Below are 20328 nucleotides of genomic sequence, written 5' to 3'. Positions count from 1 at the left end.
TATTCTTTATTAAACTTTAACCAAAACTACCCCTAAGTCATCTTTAAACCTAACAACAGTTTAGCTCAATTAGTAAAGAATGTTTGCCTGGAGCATTGCGCTCTTTTAACGAATTACCTATATGAGATCAAACTGACGACAGTAACTCTAAAGCACAGAAAAGAAGTTTATGGAGCAGTGAGTCTATGTTAATGGCAGTGAAATAATTTCAGAAGAGATACTGAGAACGGTGATACAAGGTGAAGAAGGTAACTGATGTCACTGAATTGTGTATGTAGAAATTGTTGTTAAAAACCTAAATGCACAGAGAAACACCAGAAATCAGTATAACAATATATCATAAGTAGGTACAACTCAAATCAGGCAGTGTCAAAATCAAAGTATCAGGAAGACACTCCAAAAAGGAGAGTGAAAACAGGTTATTACAGGTAGTGTCTGGACAGACTAGTCTGCTGAAGGTCACTGTAAATTCCTTTCATTTTGGTTTCTCAAGAGATAGAATCAGAATACCTGCCACGTTTCAGGGTCAGCAGCTGTAAAAACAATCATTAAGAATATGTCATATATCCTAAAACACAGCTTCCAGTCAGATCCTGGAGCTCCTGCTTCTGGAAACTGCACATAGGTAATTCTCCAAAAGAGCCCAAAGTCTGAGGCAAACCGGTCTCCACAAAGCTGCTCACTAGGCTGCTGTTTGACCTGAATGTGACTCCAGGAAAACCAGTTCCTTCAAGGCTCAAGGTTCAAAAAGACACCTAAGGGCAAATGGCATAGGTAGGTCACCCCAACCCCATGGCCCCAGAAATCTGGATTCCAGAAGAATTAAAACAATTTTCTCATTTTGAATGGGTGCATGTTTTGCTGTCTATATTTTCACCAAAAATAAAATTTAATACATTTCTAAAAAATTTTAACCACAGAAATTTAAGTCCTGAGTAGATTAAAACCTAATGAGTCTGCTTTAACAATTCTATTAATAAAACTTTGCATACAACCTTATTCGATCCATGAAATTTACTCAAATTCTAAAACTACCTTCTCCCCAGGCTGAACAGGCTGACAGAGTGCTAGGTCCCTTTCCCCAGCACTACAAAGTAACGGATTCTCTCATTTGGTGTAACTGAAGATACAACTCAAGACCTAGTTCCTGATACTAGAATATACAGTGAAACCTGTGAGACCCGGAACTCAATGAGATTGCCTTGTTTTTCCGGGTCTCAATTTTTTTTTTTTTTTTGCCTTTCACAGGGTATAGTCTTATCACTTTTCTATTGCTCTCTATTAGTGGAAAATACTTGCATTTTCTTTCTCTGAAAGGTTTCCACCTTACAAAGCTTCTGGCTTTTGCATATTTCGTATGTTTGTCCCCAGAAATATCTTCCAACTCAAACTTGAGATTATCCAAAAAAAAATGTAGAAGGAAAAAAATAAATAATAAAAGCTCACCAAAATATTCACAGTAGCATAATTTTTAAATAATAAAAAACTGCAATATGGTGGTAGCCACCTTAAACACGTTTTTTTTTTATATCTTTACCAATGGCTCGCTCTTATTAACCTGTGTTCTGGACACCCTACTACAAAACTCTCTTCCTTCCTTGTTTATCTTTAACATCTCCCATCCCCACCATTCCTGCCACTGTATCCCTCCCATAAATCTATAAACAAGTCACAGCCACACCTACTTATAAACGTCCAGAATTCTGAACCCTACTTTCTCCCTCTCTAGATATCATATACTTCACTCTCAGAGCGAACCTTCTTTAGAAAGTCTAATCAGTTATTTATGCCTATATTTTCTCTTATCTCCAATCCTCCACCAAACCTTCTGCACCCTGGGTACCAAAACCACTATTTCACTGGTATGAGATAGAGTATCAAATCTATCAGACGCTCTACAAATACTCTTTACTTTCCTCCACAGCCGTTTCTAGAAACTGACATTGTACATCACACAAGTGCTCCCCAGAAATCTTTGTGATCTCCTGGCTTCTCTAGCTGTTCTGTCTCAGCTTTCCTTACCCGTTAAAATACTGATACTCCCTGGAATACAGTTTTCAATCCCTCTTTTTGCCTGACATATTCTCCTTTCCCCAAATTCCACCTTTACGCTGACTCTCTCCTTTTTCTCAGGACCCCAATGTGTGTATATGTCTTCGTTTATAACTCCTCCTCCTCCTCAGGACCCAGAAGCATGTATATGTCTTCGTTTATAGCTCCTTCTCAGGACCCAGAAGTGTGTATATGTCTTCCTTTATAGTTCCTCCTCCTTCTCAGGACCCAGAAGTGTGTATATGTCTTCGTTTATAGCTCCTTCTCAGGACCCAGAAGTGTGTATATGTCTTCGTTTATAACTCCTCTTCCTCCTCAGGACCCAGAAGTGTGTATATGTCTTCGTTTATAGCTCCTCCTCCTCCTCAGGACCCAGAAGCATGTCTATGTCTTCATTTATAGCTCCTTCTCAGGACCCAGAAGTGTGTATATGTCTTCCTTTATAGCTCCTCCTCCTCCTCAGGACCCAGAAGTGTGTATATGTCTTCGTTTATAGCTCCTCCTCCTCCTCAGGACCCAGAAGTGTGTATATGTCTTCCTTTATAGCTCCTCGGCCTTCTCAGGACCCAGAAGTGTGTGCATATCTTCATTTATATCTCCACCCAGGCCCCTCACCCAACTTTAGGCCTTATGGGCAGGGATCTCATCTTGTATTATTCTATTTTTAATGCCTAGCAGAGTACCAGACACAGAAGTAGATGCTCAATAAACACTGAATGAATAAATCAAATTCACAGATGGACACACACACACAAACTTCAGCCCATCAAAGATTTAAGGCAAATATAAAACTAGTCAATCTTATACTGAATATTGACATTTATATGCATATATATGTATACATACAATATATATACACATATATATAAATGTTTGGTTGCATACATATAAATATACTATGTTCATTTCCCCTACCTGATACAACCCTACAGTAATTCTTCGCTGCTATATATACTATTTATCAATGAGTTCAAAAAACTAATTTAATTATTCCTCATCATATTAGTAATACATAAATTTATATAAATGCATATGTCCTCAGGTACACAGACATAAAATTTTTTCAGAAATATATAAACAGTTAATAGTGGTTATAGGGGTAGAGAGAGTTTTTATTTTATAGTGTTTAAATTTCCTAATCAAATACATGAAAGTTCTTTCAAGCTGGCAAGACTTATGTGACCAGTACAACGATGGGCGTTTTCATTTTCTCCTTTATATCAGTCTGTATTTAAAACCTAAAAAGATATTATTTTAAAAAATGGCATAATTAAAAATTCTAGCCATAAGAGTTTACCATACCTGGGCTACAAAAAACATCTTTTATCTTACTATTTATCATTTAAAACGAAATTATATACTACATTAAAATAAGATATTTAATTTTTTACCAATTCCACAAAGGAACTGATGGAGGTAGAAGCTTGAGAAAAACACTTTGTGAAACAATTTTTCCTAGAGATTAGAGAGCTAACAGAAAGTATAGAACAGTGTGATGCATAAATCCTTCCAGTATTGGGCTAAAAACAATTATTACTGTTTAATCCTCATAACCACCAAATGCGTAGGTATTATGATCTCCTGCTTTTCAGATAAGGAAACTCAGACCAAGATCATACAGCTAAGAAGCGGAACTGCTGAGACTCAAGCCCTGTATGTCTTAAAATCCAACGCTGTTTGATACTAAGAGCCCACGAGTATTTCACAAACATTTCTTACACACGTGCTACACGTAGTGTGCACACGTGCTACATGTAGTGTGCTAGATGGATGAGACACGCCACAACCTGAGATGCACAGTCACTATTCTCAAGGAACTCAGAGTCCCCTCTTTAACATTCTGTTGCATGTGTGTTTTTCCTGTCTTCATAACTAGATTTTAAAGCTTCTCAAAACAGCTGTGATATGAAGGAAAAACAGAGAGCTTGGAGTCAGAGACCTGAGAAAAATTCAAGCTTTACCACCTACTTAAATTAACTCCTTAGCTTCCTCATCAGCCAAAAGAGTTGCAGATTAAGTAATGTATATAATATATAAAAGTGCTTGGAAGAGTGTCTGACGCACAGCGGACACCAAAAAAAAAAAAAAAAGAAAGAAAACTAATGAACCATAAATATTTATTTACATTCTTCCCACAGTAAAGCAGAGCCAGAACTCCAACTTTTTATTTCATCAGTGTCCTGATTGTTCCGACGATCTCGTCAGGGTTCACTGATTCCACTCATCCCTATTCCATTCTTCTACACTACATACCACCTAGTAGTCAGAGCAGGAAAATGAACATTACGAAGCTCTTTGACAAAGTGGTTTTCAGAGCAGTGGTCTCCAAGGCAGAGTGCACACCACAAGATATTAAATTTCCTAATCACAGGTCTGAAGATTAATAACAACAATAAGGAATATAAAATTTAGCTTTCCTACTCCTTAATATAGGGCTTATAATAAATGCATGCAATTTATTTCAGAAAGGAAAAGGATATATATGCTGAAGCCATAGATTCAAGCATTACTTATGGGGCACATGATTTTTTTTTTTTTTTTACAAAGTTTGGAGGCAACTGCTTTAGAGCCACAACTGTATCATTCAAAAAAAATAATTAGACATAATTAAATTACATGTGGGAACTACAACATATACTGTACTTTTATTAATACTAAACACTTCACAAGTAACCCCAGCAACTTCCCATCTCTGTGCCGCCTAGTCTTCAGGTTGTTCCTTCTGACTGGACTACCCACTAACTTATAACTCCTACTCTTCGTAGAAAATATCCATTTATCTTACCGTGTGGTCTTTCCAGATCTGCCCACTGAGATGTACTCATAACTACCTCCATGAATCAAATTGTAATACAGAGCTAACAGAAGGAAAATTTTAAGTACTTATCTCCTGCTCTAAGGCATAATAACTTCATTAAGAATAAACACAATGTCTCGTCCAGAGCAAAAAGAAAGAATTAAACCAAAGGCCGAAAGAAGAAACTAGCCTACAGGACAGAGTCTACACAAACCAAGGCCTCATCTACCCTAAGTCCAGAACTAGATGGTGCCCAGCTACAACTATCGACCGTTGTAATCTGGGCCACAATAGATGGACCCTGATAGAACCGGAGAAAAACGTGGAACAGAACCTAAAATTCCTTTAAAAAATAAATAAAACCAACCTACTGGACTGGTGCAGAATAGAGGATTCCCTGAGACTATTCCCCTGAGATACTCTTCAAACCTTGAACCAAAACTAACCCAAGGTTGCCTTGTAGTTAAATAACAAATTGGCTCAAAAAATAATGAATATCACCCATAAGTACTGTGCTCCTTAAAAAAAAATCACCTATATGAGCCCCGTCAACAATTACTTTAAAACAGACCAGTCAACAATTACCTTAACACAAAGATGAAAATGTAAGGGGGCAGGGAAACCAGAAAAAATGGAAATGGAACAACCAGAATGAAAATGAGAATGTTTACACATTGTGAAGAATGTAACCAATGCCACCGAACAACCTGTATAGAAATTGTTGAATGGGAACCTAAACTACTGTGTAAAACTACACTGCAAACACAATAAAAACAATTTTTAAAGTAATAAAAACCACGTATTTATCATTATACTTCCCCTATCTCCTGGAAAAATATTACTACAGGCAAATTTTGAGCAGAAGGAATACACGTATACAACGCATACTAAATTGTTTTTCCTTGTAAATCTACACTTAAACCTTCCAATAAAATTATTCCACATAAAAGGACGTAAACATAAATGTGTATTTATTTTGAGCCCAAGAGCCAACAGCTGCCTTAACAGTTGTACCTCTACTCGCATTACTAAGCTGAGGGACTTCCTCAGACAATCTCCTGTTTTTAAAAACAGAACTTGGAACTGAAAAATCACTCCTAACATCCTACCAAAAGTATATTAAAGTGATTACTTTGAAAAAAATAAAAAACACTAAATATATATTTCACTCAGCTTAATGAATTTTCCCTTGGCTATGCGACTCGACGGCAGTGGGGTTTATGCCTTGGTAAGTTGCCATGCAAAAAATATAAATGTGTCTCGCCTACCTGTCTCCCAGCAAGCCTCTCTGTATCTACACGACTGAGAATGTAAAAGGCCTCTGAGCACCTACATAACCGTAGGAATGATGCAAACTCATGTACTTACAACCTTCCTTTAACAATGACAAAATTATTCATCTGAATGACAGCTGCTTCTTCCAAAACCACAAAAAAGAATATCAAGAAAACTAATGAAAGTGCATTTACGCATTTTGAATCATTCACAAAATGCATTAGGTTCCAATTTTAACTCTTACTCTTAATTTTTGCCTTCACTATGAGTTGAACATAGCTCTTATGTGGTTTGAGGCGGAAAAAAAATAAAATTTTTTTATATGCCTTCTAGAGTATCTCCCAGCCACTTCACAATGCCCCTACTTCCGCATTTATAACTCCCCTAGTTAGTTACTGAGTCTCTGGTTGGTGCAAATGGTTAAGCGCTTGGCCACTAACTGGGGCGTTGGTGGTTCAAATACACCCAGAGGTGCCTGGGAAGAAAGACCTGGTAATCTGCTTCTTTAAGACCACAGCCCTGAAAACACTACGAAACACAGCTCTTCTCTGACACACATGGGTCACCATGAATGATAACTGACCAAACGCCAACTAGTTGACCAAACTAGTTGACCAAACGGCCACTGGTTATCAGTAATCAATCCCAGGTGAGAGGTAAAAACGAAGGGCTATGGAACTCTGTGTCTGAAAGGCACCAGCTTACTGTCATTCAGCATATTATCATTTACAGCTCAGGATTTAATTAACTTGCCTAAAGTCACATCAGAGCCACCACACTGTACAGCTCTATCTACAAAGAGCCATTTGAATCCTATTTTATGTAAAATCATCCCCAGCACAACAGGAATGGAGCTACACAATGTAGTGGTCAGGATCGCACAGTTTATAAGTTGGCGTTGAGGCTAAAAACTTCTGGTACGTGTGCTATCTAAAGACCAAACTTCAAACCTCAAGGCTACTTCTCCCATTATTGAAGGTGAACAATAAACATTCAATAAAACAAAAATCTCTCGCTATATAAGAGCCCAGTTATCAGCCTTGTTGGTAAAGGAAGAAAAAAAAAAAAAGGTGGAGGACCGTAAGAAAAAGCAAGTCAATAGTTAATGCCTACTGAGGAGGCAAGCAAGGAGGAAATGTAAAAGGAGAACATTACTGAAAAGCTGCCTCAGGTGAAATAGCACATCTGTAGTGCTGAACCAAAACCAAACCAAACCCACTGCCATTTAATGTCCAGTCGATTCCAACTCATAGCTACTCCACAGGACAGAGCAGGTCCACCTCATAGAGTTTACAAGGAGCGCCTGGTGGATTCGAACTGCCAACCCTTTGGTTAGCAGCTATAGCTCTTAACTAGTACACGACCAGGGTTTCCTCTGTACTACTAAACCAAACCCAGTGCTGTCGAGTCGATTCCGACTCACAGCGACCCTAAAGGACAGAGGAGAACTGCCCCATAGTGTTTCCAAGGAGCGCCTGGTGGATTTGAACTGCCGACCCTTTGGTTAGCAGCCATAGCGCTTAACCACTACGCCACCAGGGTTTCCTCTGTACCACTAGGAGCTAGTAAAAACAGAGAGATCTAAGGGGTCAGCAGAATTAGGATTTTTTGTTTTCTCCCACCCACCCCACTGCTGTCCCTACAAGATGTACAATGACAGTTTTATAAAGAATGACTAACCAGCATTCAGGTAAAAATGATACTTGTACTCAGATTAGGGATAACCATAAATCATGCATTGGACTTTGCAATCACCTGCAAATTCCCTACTTGTAACTTTGAAAAGAGATTCATTTATTTCAAAAATAAGAAAACTGATCTCAGGAAAAAAAAAAAAAAACCTTATTAAAATACATGGCTTGCAAATGTTTAGAATCTTATATTAGAGGCGCTAATTTCTTTAACATGCAAAGATTATTTATACGTAGCTACAGAAAACAAACAACCAAACAGAAAAATGGGCAATGACACACAGACGTCATTAGAAGTCATTACTAGTCACCTACCCTCACGACTTGTTCCTTGCTGTTAGAGTCCACCTCCTACCATCAAGGCTAAAAAAGTGGCAGACTTTTGCCTTCCCAGCCTCACTTGTACCTAGGATATGGGTACATGCCCAATCTTGGTCAACAGGATCTGAGCAAAAATCTGCTGAGAGGTTTCCAGGAAAGGTCTTCCTTTCAAAAAGAAGAGATGTACATGAACAAATAAGTATCCTTCGTCTCCACTGGCTGTGGTCACTGGAGCTGGGCTGAACAAAGACTCTTCTCTTTCGCACATCCCACATCCAAACTCTGAACTAATCCTTTCAATTCTACCTTCACGATACACACAGAATCACTTCTCTCCACATTAATCCTAACCTGTTCTGAATTCTCTCTCGTCCTGCCAATATTCTCTCAACTAGCATTCCTCCTTCCACCTTTCCTCCCCTCATTCTAGTCTCAACACAGCACCCAGACTGCACCTTTTGGAGTCCAAGTCAGATAAGGTCACTCTACTCAACCCACTCCCTCCCCTCAGAGGTGTCCCATCTCACCCAGAGTACAGCCAAATGTTCTCCCAATGTTCTGCAAGGTCCTGAACGATCTTACTCTTGCTACTTCCTACCCACTCTTTCCCTCTATCACGCAGCTCCTTCCATACTGGTTCTTTCAGTTCTCTGTACATGCCACGGGTGAGGCCTTTGCACTGCTATTCCCTCTGCGGAATGCATTTAAGTCTCTGCTCAAATATCACCACCTCCTTGAAGTCTTCCCTCACATTCCCATTTAAAATACTTCCACTCAGGCCACCCCTTATCCTTTCATTGCTTTATTTTTCTTCATAACACGTGACATCTTTTGACATACTACAAATTTCACCTACTTGCTTATGTACAGTCTTCCCCCTACTAAATATAAGCTCTACGAGGTTGGTAAATTTTGTCTGTTTTGCTCACTGCTGTATCTCCCATGCTTATAGAATACTGCCTAGTACACTGCAGGAGCTTAATAATTATTTATTAGGTGAACCAATCTACCAACCACCAACAAAAAGCTGAGAATAAAAGTGCAGAAAAATGAAAAGCATCTAGTTTTTTGATAATTTCATTGAGCCACTGAAGCACAACTGAAATCTCTCCAACTCTGAAATTCTGGTCATGTGAGCTATAATTTTACCCATTGTTTAAGACATTTTTAATTAATATTTCTATTATTTGGAGCCGAAAGGAACCTGATACAGGACATAGGCAGTTTGCAAAAAAAAAAGAAACACTAGAGGCAGATAAATGAAAACTCAATTTAACTCAGTTATAAGATATGCAAGTTAAAATAACCTGTTACCCAGGAAAACTTAAAAGCTTATTAATACATGTATATTCCATTTAACATGCCTCATTAAAACACTTGGGGCATTTAGAACATTTTTAATTTTACACATAAACACATGTAACAGAATAAGAGTAAGATCATCTATTACCTGTATTTTTCCCCATGCTCTGAGTGCCAGACAGGACTGTTCACTTCATGGACAACAATTAAGAAGGGGAAAAAAAAAAAAAAAAAAGTTGCCCTTGATGAAGTGCTTCCTCTATGCCTGCCACCACGTTAAGCGCTTTTACATGCATTATCTTATTTATTGCTCACAATAACCCTACTGAACAGATACTATTATTATCCCCATTTTAAAATCAAGGAAACTGAGTTACAAAAAGAACAATCAGTCCCAAATCGAATGGCTGCTAAGTGGCGAGGCCAGGATTTGAATCTAGGCAGCACTATCAGATCCTGATATGCTACTATACAAACAATATCGGCCAATAAACAAAACATTCTCTCAAACTGGATGTGTTCTGTAGCGTGTTATTTACACCACCAGGGCCTTTTTCCGCCATTTATTTTGGGCTTGGTTTTTGCCCCATAAGAACTGGAAAAAAGTATGTAAGTGACAGTGCCAAACTTAGCAGAAAGTAACATTCTGACATGAAAGATAAAAGTGAAAAGACAATTAAAGACTGGTGGAAGTCCATCTTGGTTTTCTCAACTGAAAAAAAATGGAGATAATCATAGTACTTACTTTATAAATTGTTGTGAGGGTTAAATAAATTAAAACAGTATGTGTAATAAAGCACTTCGGATAGTGCCTGACATATATTAAATAATCAGGTTGCTATTTTGTATCATCATTACCATGAAATGCTTCATAAATATCGCTGAAGCCTAGAAACATTGGCCAAGGGCTGTAGGACTGGTAGCTGGAGGAAACTATGGCCAGACGCAGGTTATGACTTCAAGAATATTGAAAAGAAAAAGAACAATTGATGTTAATTCTAGGAGCAAATTTCTGAAGTGACTCAGTAAAGAAAAAATTGTATTAGAACCCCCACTCCTATTTTCACTCCTATAAGCCCTGTCCGTTCCTCTCCCACCAGCACATGCTGTTGGTGAGGACACATGCCAGGAAAGGGACACACAGTGCTTTGAGAGTCTAAGTCATACATCATTTTTGGAGGGCAGTTGGTCAGTATCCATCAGAACTTGAAATACATGAATTCTTTGGTGAGAGAATGCTACATCAAAAAATTTATTTTCTAGAATATGCCCACAACTATAAATAAAATCTACAAGGAAGAAAAGCTTGGCGACATACTTTAGAAATATCAGCCATTGAAAACCGATGGAGCACAGTTCTACTTGGACACACGTCAGAATCAGCTCGATGGCATCTGGTTTACAGGGCTGTTCACTACAAAGATAACAATGATCCCCCTACTTTAAATCCTCCAATGGCGTCCACCGCACTGAGAACCGAATCCCAAGTCCCTGCCCTGCTAGAGGGCACTACATGGTTGGGCTCCTGCTCACCACTCATACAGGATCTCCTAACCTCTCCTATTTATCCACTAATACCAGTCTTTCATTTTTTATTTTATTTCATTGTTTTGGGGTCCTTTTGGCTCATTCTTGTTTTGAAGCATTCAAAATGAACCATGTTCGTCCTAAATTTTCTCATAGCCGCCTCATCATTCAGGTCTTAGTTTCAATGTCGCTGCTTCAGAGAGACCTTCCTGATCACACTAGCCACGTGCACTGTTGTCTCTCTCAGTACCATTCCCAAACACTCTCAATACCACTGCAGCATATTTTATTTTCTTGATAGATCGTCTCAACATCTGAAACTAGTAGGAATGCATTTTTGTGACTTTTTGCATTGATGTTGTGTCATGAGGGCAGGGGCTTGGTCTCTTGTTCACCACTGAACCCTCAGCATCTAGAACAATCTCTGGCATAAGTAAACACTAGATAAATATCAATTAGATGGACGAAAATTATGCAGTTTTGAAAAGAATGAGGTAGATGTGCACACAGTAAAATGGAAAGATGTCCAAGGCAGTTAAGCAAAAAAAGCAAATCACAAAGCAATATATACAAAATGATCCCATCTGTGTAACATTAAGTACACATGTATACATACAGGCTGAAAACGTATCAGCAGAGCAAAAGTCAAGGAAGATACACAATAGTTAGCAGTAATTATCTCTCAAATGTGGGGCTGAAGACGGGGCAGAGTGAGGCCTTTCACCTTCTAAATTATGCTCTCCTGAGCTATTTGAATATTTTTACCAGCAGGTATTATGTTCATAATTTTTTGTGATGCTTTCCCCAATCCTTCACCTGCTCTAATAATAGTTCCATCACGCTCAGTTGGCACTCCCTTTTCTAAACACCCAGAACACAACTTAAAGCTCCTATTACATTTCTACATTGTTTAAGTAAACATCTGTTTACTGTTTATTAGTCTGCAGCCAAATAGTAGAAGAAACATATATATTTATCTCTTTTCCATAAAACACCATTTAAATGGTAGTTTAAAAAATTGAGAAAAATTTTTATTTAAAAAATAAGGTAGACAGTTCTTTTCTAAAGAAAACAAAACACAGGTTGGGGAGAGGGAACTATTGAAGCTATTATGGGAGGTGGCACTTCAGGGTAAAACAATGGAGTCCTGAATGTCAGGGCACGAAAGAAAAATGACCAGCTTCACCCTAAAATACAGCCTGGCAGTCATTAATTCCTATCAAGAGTTCACTGTGAGCTCTTTTGCAGCCTAATTTTTAAATCGGAATAACTAAGAATCAGCAGATATTTGATTTAAAAAGCCCAGAATATAATTGAGACCAAGACATCAGCAGCAAAAACTACCCTAGAGCAAATGGTTAAGGGGGAGAAGGGCTACACTAAAGAAAACTCATTACATTTTCAGAGAGGTTAAAGATTATGAATTCATAACATAAGAACAGGGTGCTGGGGAGAAAGGAGGAAGAATTCTCAGAAATTTAAAACATGACTACCAAAATAAAATTAAAGGATTTAAGAATAAAGGGGAAGAAATGCTCAGAAGAAGAGTAAGACAAAAAGATGGGGCAGGGATTAGTTCAGGAGGTCCAACTAACAGGAGTTATAGAGTGAACAAAGAGTAATTAAAGCAATAATAGGAGAATTTTGAAGGGGTCCTGGTAGCACAATGGTTAGATACTCAGCTGCTAACTGAAAGGTCAGAGGTTTGAACCCACCTGCCGCTCCTCAGGAGAAAGATGCGATGTGGCAGTCTGCTTCCATAAAGATTTACAGCCTTGGAAACTCTATGGGGCAGTTCTACTCTCTCCTATAAGGTCACTATGAGTCAGAATCAACTGGACAGCAACGGGTTTGGTTTGTTTGTTTGGAGAACTTCCAAGAACTGAAGAACATAAGTCTTCAATTTAATTGTAATGAAAAAGAACTGTACATCAATAAGAAGTTTGTTTAACAAGAATAAAAAGAAGGCTGTAAAGAGATTCCACGGAGGAAAAGAAAAAACCTATCGCTCACAAAGGAACAAAAATCCTATGATATTCAGACTTCTCCTCATCAATGGATACTAGAAGACATTAGAGTAATGCCTTCAAATATCTGCAGGGAAATAATTTTCGACTTAGTCTGGCTTGAGTGAAATAATATCTGTCAACTACATGGGCTTTGATGAAGACCTTTTTAGATATGCAATGACTCAAAAATTTATCTCTCACATAACGCCTCTTCTAGAAATTTATGTAAGATATGTACTATATTAAAACAAAGAAATAGCTCAAGAAAACATAGAGATCCAATCAATAACAGTAGAACCAAAGTATGAATGCAGTCAAGTAAGTCCAGCACAAGAGCTACACAGAGTTGGATAGCATCTAGTCCAAACTGAAGAAAGAGGGCTGACGGTGCTCTATCCATAACAGGGGGAGTACTCAATATATACAATGTAACTAATAAAAACTAGCTACACGGAAAGACTGAAAACAATGGAAAAAACAAAGGTGACGACTATGACAAGAAAATACACTCACCCCCCCAAAAAAAAATACAAGGAAAAGTAATATTCTCCTTGTCTTTGCTGTGACCAGTATTTATACAATCACAATAACATAAACTACTCACTAATTTTCAACTTTTAAAATCAAATCATAAAGTACAAAGGAGTACAATACAGAGTATAAATCTCCTCAATCTTGACAATGTCAAAGTAGGAATGACAGATAAGTGTACACTGCAGGAAGGAAGGGTGAAGCGAAAAGCTGAGACACTAATATCCTCAATTTTTCTACTTGGGAAATCAAGACAGGCAATCTATACAAACAAAGAAAATGCCTGAGTATATTACGTGAGCTTTTCAGAAATAACAAACAAAAAGTGATGTATCTGTTGGGGAACTGGATGTAAGTGAGCCAAATCCTCACTTATCAGAGCACAAATAAATCTAAAATTGATTATAGTTCATGAAATTAAAATAAGCATGATTTAATCACGACAATATCACATGATGAAACAATTTAAAAGTTTTCTTTGGAGAGTGGCACCAAGGAGTAAGGGTTAGTGATCTCAATTATAAGCGCTTTATTTAATTTTTTTCAACCATTTGCATTTATTACTTTGTAAAATTTTAATACATTTAGGAAAAACCCTTAACGAATACTGATCTCCTAAAAAACAATGTGTAACTAAAATTTTTGTATGCCTAAGTTTTTCTCCATAATTTCCAAGGCTTTCAACCATCTTTACAGGGATATGTAGACAATTAAATAAGTTATATGATCATAAACACAGAAAATCCCCAAGAGTCCACAAGAAAGCCTGTAGAGATAATAGACGAACTCAGCAAGATTGCAGGCTACAAGATCAACAGACAAAAATCAGTTGGGTTTCTACATACCAGCAATGAGAAATCTGAAAGGGAAATGAGAGAAACAATTCCATTTATAAAAGCATCTAAGAGAATAAAATACCTAGAAATAAATCTAACCAGGGACGTGAAGGGCTTACATAATGAAAATTATAAAACACTGCTGAAAGAGATTAAAGACTTAAATAAATGGAAAGATGTTCCATGTTCAGGGACTGCAAGACAATACTGTTAAGATGTCAATACTACCCAAAAAGATCTATAGATTCAACTCAATCCCAATGAAAATTCCAACAGCCTTCTTTAGAAAAATGGAAAAACCAATCCTCAATTTTATATGGCATGGCAAGAGGCTCTGAACAGCTAAGGCAATGTTGAAAGAGAAGAACAAAGTAGGAAGATTCACACTTCCTAATTTTAAAACATTACACAGCTATAGTAATCAAAATGGTCTTGTACTAGTATAACAATAGAATGAGCACATAAACCAATGGAATAGAACAAACAATCCAGAAATAAACCCACATATCTATGGTCAACTGATTTTTGACAACAACGTTAAGTCCATTTGATGGGAAAAGAATAGGGTCTTCAATAAATGGTATTGGGAAAATTGAATTTACACATGCAGAAAAACAAAAACAGGATCCAGGCCTCACACCATATACAAAAACAGATTCAAAACAGCTTGAGGACCTAAATGTGCAAACTAAAACTGTACAATTCTTAGAGGAAAATGCAGGGGCAAAGTTGCTGGGCCCAGCTTTTAACAATGGATTATGTAATATAATAACAAAAGCACAAACAGCAAAACACAAAATAAACAATGGCACACCATAAAACTTTAAAAAATTGTTCATCAAAATAGTTTACAAAAAAAGTGAAAAGACAAGCTACCTGCAGGGAGAATATTTTCAGAATCTAATACCCAAATATATATAAAACTTTGACAACGTAACAACAAAAAGACAATAACCCAATCATAAAATGGGCAAAGGATTCAACAGACACTGCACCATGGAGAACATTCAAATGGCCACCAAACACATGAAAACATGCTCTACATCATTAGCCAACAGGGATGCAAATCAAAAGCACAATAACGTAACATTTCACTCCCACTAGGATGGCTAAGATAAAAAAAAAGACAAATGTTTGTTATGATGGGGAGAAACTGGAATCTTTACCCATTGCTTGTGGAAATGCAATATGGTACAGCCATTGTAGAAAACATTGTGGCATTTCCTCAAAACACTAAAAACAGCACTACCATAGCCCAACCATTCCAGTCCTAGGTATATACCCAAAACACTTGAAAAAAGAGACTCAAACAGAACCTTGTACGCCAGCGTTCATTCAGCACTATTCGCAATAGCCAAAAGGTGGCAACAACCTGAATGCCCATCAGCAGAGGAATGGGTCAACAAAATGTGGTAAAAACATACAAGAGAATGCTACTCAGCCAGGAGAAATGAAGTCTTGACAGACAGTACGATACGGATGGAGCCTGAAGACATTACGCCAAATGAAATCAGTCAATCACAAAAGGACAACTCACATGTATCAAAAGACAAGAAAAGGCTTATGTACAGAGACCAAAGTTTATTAGTGGCTCTTAGGGGTGAGAGGGAAGGGAGAAGAGGGAAGTATTGCTTATGGAGTACCGAGTTGTGGTTTATGGAGATGGAAAAATCCCATTGAATAAGGGTAGAGCTGTACAGCCAATTAATGTAATTGCTTTCAGTAAGTTGTACACCTGTGAAAAGTTGAATTGGCAAAAGTTGTGTGATAGGTACATTAAAAACAATAACCAGAAAAAAAGTAGCTGCTGAAGCTAAAGAAAAAAAAAAAGCTGAAGCTACTTACGTACAAATACCTCATGGGATATGGTTCCTTGGTTTGGAGGTTTAGGGTCATGATTTCATGGGACACCCCAGTTAATCTGCCTAGTAACATGTGTCATGCTTCTGTTCTACCTCCTAATTCATGGCGTAGTGCCTGGGGTCTTAAAAGCTTGTAAGTGGCTATCCAAGGTACAACAACTGGTCTCTATTTGCCTGAAACAGAAAGGAGAGTCAGAAGTAGGAGGAAATAAAACGTGTGGCTAATTGCCTCCATGAATTAACTGCACTTTGCCATGAGACTAGAAGAACTGGATGGTGCCTAGTTACCACTGCTGAATATTTTGATCAAAGAGTCTACAGAACAATCTTAATCAAAAGGTGGTAAATGCAGAAGAGCATTTCAAAACCTCATGGACTCCAGACTTTCTGGAGCCATGTCGGCTGGATGAATCCGTGAAAACTACTGCCTTGAGATAATCTTTAAACCTTAAACCAAAAACAGCCCCTGGAGTCTTCTTAAAGCCAAGCTTAAGTTTAGCTTAACCAGTAAAAAAAAATGTCTGCCTTGAGCATTATGTTCTTTGAAGGACTATCTATACGGGATCATCTTGACAACGGCAACCCAAAAGATCAGATAGGAACCTTAGGGGGCAGTGAATTTATGCTGATGTGGAAGGGATAACTGAAGAGGAGGGTGAGGATGGCCAAACAACTGGAAGAACGTAATCAATGTCACTGAACCGTACATGCAGAGACCTCTGAATTGGTATATGCTCTGCTCTATATACTCTCGACAACAATATAAATTTTAAAAATAAGTCAAGTTATAGGATGTATATTACTATCACCAAAATTATTTGGCCATCATCCCATTTCAAAGTAAAATCTAAATGTAAATTTAATTCACAGAACTTCAGTCAATACATCTGTATCGCTGGATTCTCAATTTTAATACTTATTTTACCATAAACACAGAAACGTATCTTTAACACTTTTTTTCAAGATTGCTTTAGGTTTTATTGATGTGCATGATACATTCCACCTCTTTCTTTGTACTTTTTACAATAAACTTTTAGATAATAAGTTTATTATTTTGTAACATGTCAGAACCCTAATATATTTCTTAAAATTTATATAAAACACACGATACAAAACAGAACAAGTTATCACATATTACTATTCAAAACAGATGGTTTAGTTAAAATAAAAAATATTTAGGTAAAACTACATAGCAATCAGTTGGCAGCAGGGCCAAATACAGGAACAAAAACCAGTTATTGAAAAATCTGAAATACACCATCAGTTTCTCCAGATAAAAAGAGGTTTTGTTTGTTTGCTTTTTTCCTGTTGTTAGAGGTAGTGGTAGTTGCTTCCCTTTTGTAGGGAAAAGACAACCAACGGGGCTACAGCAGCATTATGGCCTATGGTTGTTAGTGTTTTGTTTAACAATGTACTGCTCTAGAAACAGAAGGTTTTTGTTTTTGTTTTTGTTTTAAAACAAAACCTTTAAAAAGCAAACTGAGATTTACTTCTCCTAACTACAAATTACACAGTGAGGAAGCTTCTGTACTATTATAGCATTATTCTTTTTCATCACGAAATCTCATCAATACCAGTTAAATAAACTAAATTAGGGCAACTGTTCACAGAAGGAACACTTCAGATTCCTTTTCAACATTAGGGGCCAAGAGCCTATGCCAGCCACCCAAATGCACATACCATACATCGTACTTCAATCAAAACACAGTTACTTCTCAATTATCCAGGAAAGGTTAACAAAAAGCTAAGAAACATTCAAAAAAAAATTTACCAAACTCTCCTCTAACCAAAAGACAGTAAAATTGCATAATTTGACACTTAAGAAAAATTACATTTTTGCTGTCATTAAAAGTAAGCAAAAAAAAAAAAAAGGTCATTATTCTCTAATAAGGCATTCAGTGGTCTAGAAAGAATACAACTATAGCACATTTTCCTTATTTATTTTAGTTTTGAAAACATGGTCTTCAGGCATATTTGAAAACGTTTGCACAAAGCAACTATACAACCAGGTCAATAATTATATTGAAACAAACATGACACTTTACGTTGGAAGCAGCAACTGTTTATTCAAAAATATATACTACCAGACAGGTACACTTGCAATTTATCTTATTAGAATACACTGTTTCTAAATCAACAGTCTTTATAAGAACACAGAACATATACTTCAATATTATTTAACTTTAAGGAGCCCTGGTAGTGCAGTGGTTAAGCACTCAACTGCTAACCAAAAGATCCACAATTCAAGCCCACCAGCTGCTCCGCAGGACAGATGTGGCAGTCTGCTTCTGTAAAGATTTACAGCCTTGGAAGTCCTATGGGGCAGTTCTACTCTGTCCTATAGGGTCGCTATGAGTCGGAATCGACTCAACAGTTAAGTGGTTTGGTTTTGGTAAGGCCACCTGAAATCAATATTAAGTACCTTAGAGTAGGTAACAGTCTGGAGCCCTGGTGGCACAGTGGTTACGCGTTTGGCTGCTAACCAAAAGATCAGCAGTTCGCATCTCCCAGCTGCTCCTTGGAAATCCTATGTGGCAGCTCTACTCTCACCTACAGAGTCTCTCTGAGTCGGAACCGACACCGGGTTTAGGTAACAGTCCACACAGGAGTTTGTGAACATGATGAAGTTAACCCTGTACTGCTGTCGGGTGCCATAGTGTCAATTCTGACTCACAGCCACCCCATGTGACAGGCAAAACTGCCCAATACAGTTTTCTAGGCTGAATCTTTAGGGGAAAAGGAGCCCTGGTGATGCAGTGGTTAAGCACCTGACTGTTAAAAAGTCGCACGAACCCACCAGCTGGTCCTCGGGAGAATGAGTGGCAGTCTGCCTAGGTAAAGGGTTAACAGCCTTGGAAATCCTATAGCACAGTTCTACCATGTCCTGTAGGGTCTCTATAAGTCACAACTGACTCAATAACAACAGGTTTTTTTTTTTTTTAATCTTTAGGGCAGCAAAGTCACCAAGTCTTTCTCCCACTGAGGCGCTGCAGAAGCAGCTGGCTGGGTTTAAACCACCATCCTTTCGGTTAGCAGCCGAGCATCCACGAGGGCTCCTCTTAAATACTTACTGAAAAGTGTATATGTATTTAATTCATTCTCTCAGCTTGTAACAAGTTCTCTAAAATATACTGGCTAGTAATAATTTTGGGTTTGGATTTTATTTCTTCTAATTAAATGCGGGCAATTAAGTTACCCGGAAATATGTTAAAATGTTGGTTAAGCTACCAAAAGTTGTTTTCTAAATTAAAAAATTAATAAAAAAACATTTTTTAATAAAGCTGGGAATTAAACATACATGAGATGTACTGAAAATCCTCAAACCTGTAATGAAATACCTGAGTCAAAGTTTCTTCCCCCAGAAAGCTTTCAAATGTTATATATATATATACACACACATATACATACATACAGACATATACACACTACAAAATATGTTAAATTCTTATTACCATTTAAACATTGTGGCAGTGTATATCTCGTCTTAGGTATACACACATTGTTATACAGAATAGGAATCAAAATGCAGAGTTATTCTAGAAAAGTTAATAAAACTGTTTAAGAAACTAACTGAAAATCTTAAGAACCAAGGAAGAGATACTATTTTATTCTTACTACTCACAACATGTTACTGCTCATAATTAACTTTCCAATCCAGAGGACTATTCTTCTTTCTTGTTGCCAAACTTAGCTTTGATTCCACAATGGAAATACACATCACCATGAAGAGCGCCATCATGTTTAATGCTTTAATAGTTAAATGCATAATACTTGTACACAGTTTTTTAAAAATTTTTCTTTGTTTAATAGTACAACCCAAGCCAAGTCACCCTCCGAAACCAGCTGCAAAAAAATGTGATCCTCTGAAGAAAAACAAGAACTTTTTTACCTTTCAGGCATTCTGAGTTCTGATTCTTTCGGTCATTTCACATGTTTTAACCCAAACCCGTCTACTAAGAACTGCTATCGCGGCTCGTACAGGTGTTACCCTGCCAGACTCTGCACCCCTGGCTAAGAACACGGCCCGCTCCACCCACCCACCCTCCCGACTCTGCTGGACAGGGCGGCCCTGGGCTCTCAGTCAGTCCTGCCAGCCGGCTCCACGGCAGCCCCCCCCAGTGGAAG

At 37.7% G+C, this 20328-nt stretch overlaps 1 protein-coding gene across 12 annotated transcripts in view; it reads right to left on the bottom strand.

Moving 5' to 3' along the window:
* The window catches only part of KMT2C (lysine methyltransferase 2C), a 397882-nt gene that overhangs the window by 343846 nt on the left and 33708 nt on the right, over positions 1–20328 (bottom strand). The window contains exon 1 of one of the 12 annotated variants that reach the window (XM_049863304.1): positions 16187–17036. The exons of the other annotated variants lie outside the window; for them this stretch is intronic. The gene's annotated coding sequence lies outside the window, so the exon portion shown is untranslated. Of the gene's footprint in view, positions 1–16186; positions 17037–20328 lie in introns of those variants that run through there. 12 annotated transcript variants of the gene reach the window in all.

This window comes from Elephas maximus, chromosome 20 (genome assembly GCF_024166365.1).
Source record: "Elephas maximus indicus isolate mEleMax1 chromosome 20, mEleMax1 primary haplotype, whole genome shotgun sequence".
Taxonomy (NCBI): Eukaryota; Metazoa; Chordata; class Mammalia; order Proboscidea; family Elephantidae; genus Elephas; species Elephas maximus.
Note: the sequence above shows the minus strand (reverse complement) of the source record. Positions and strands in the feature narration are given on the sequence as shown.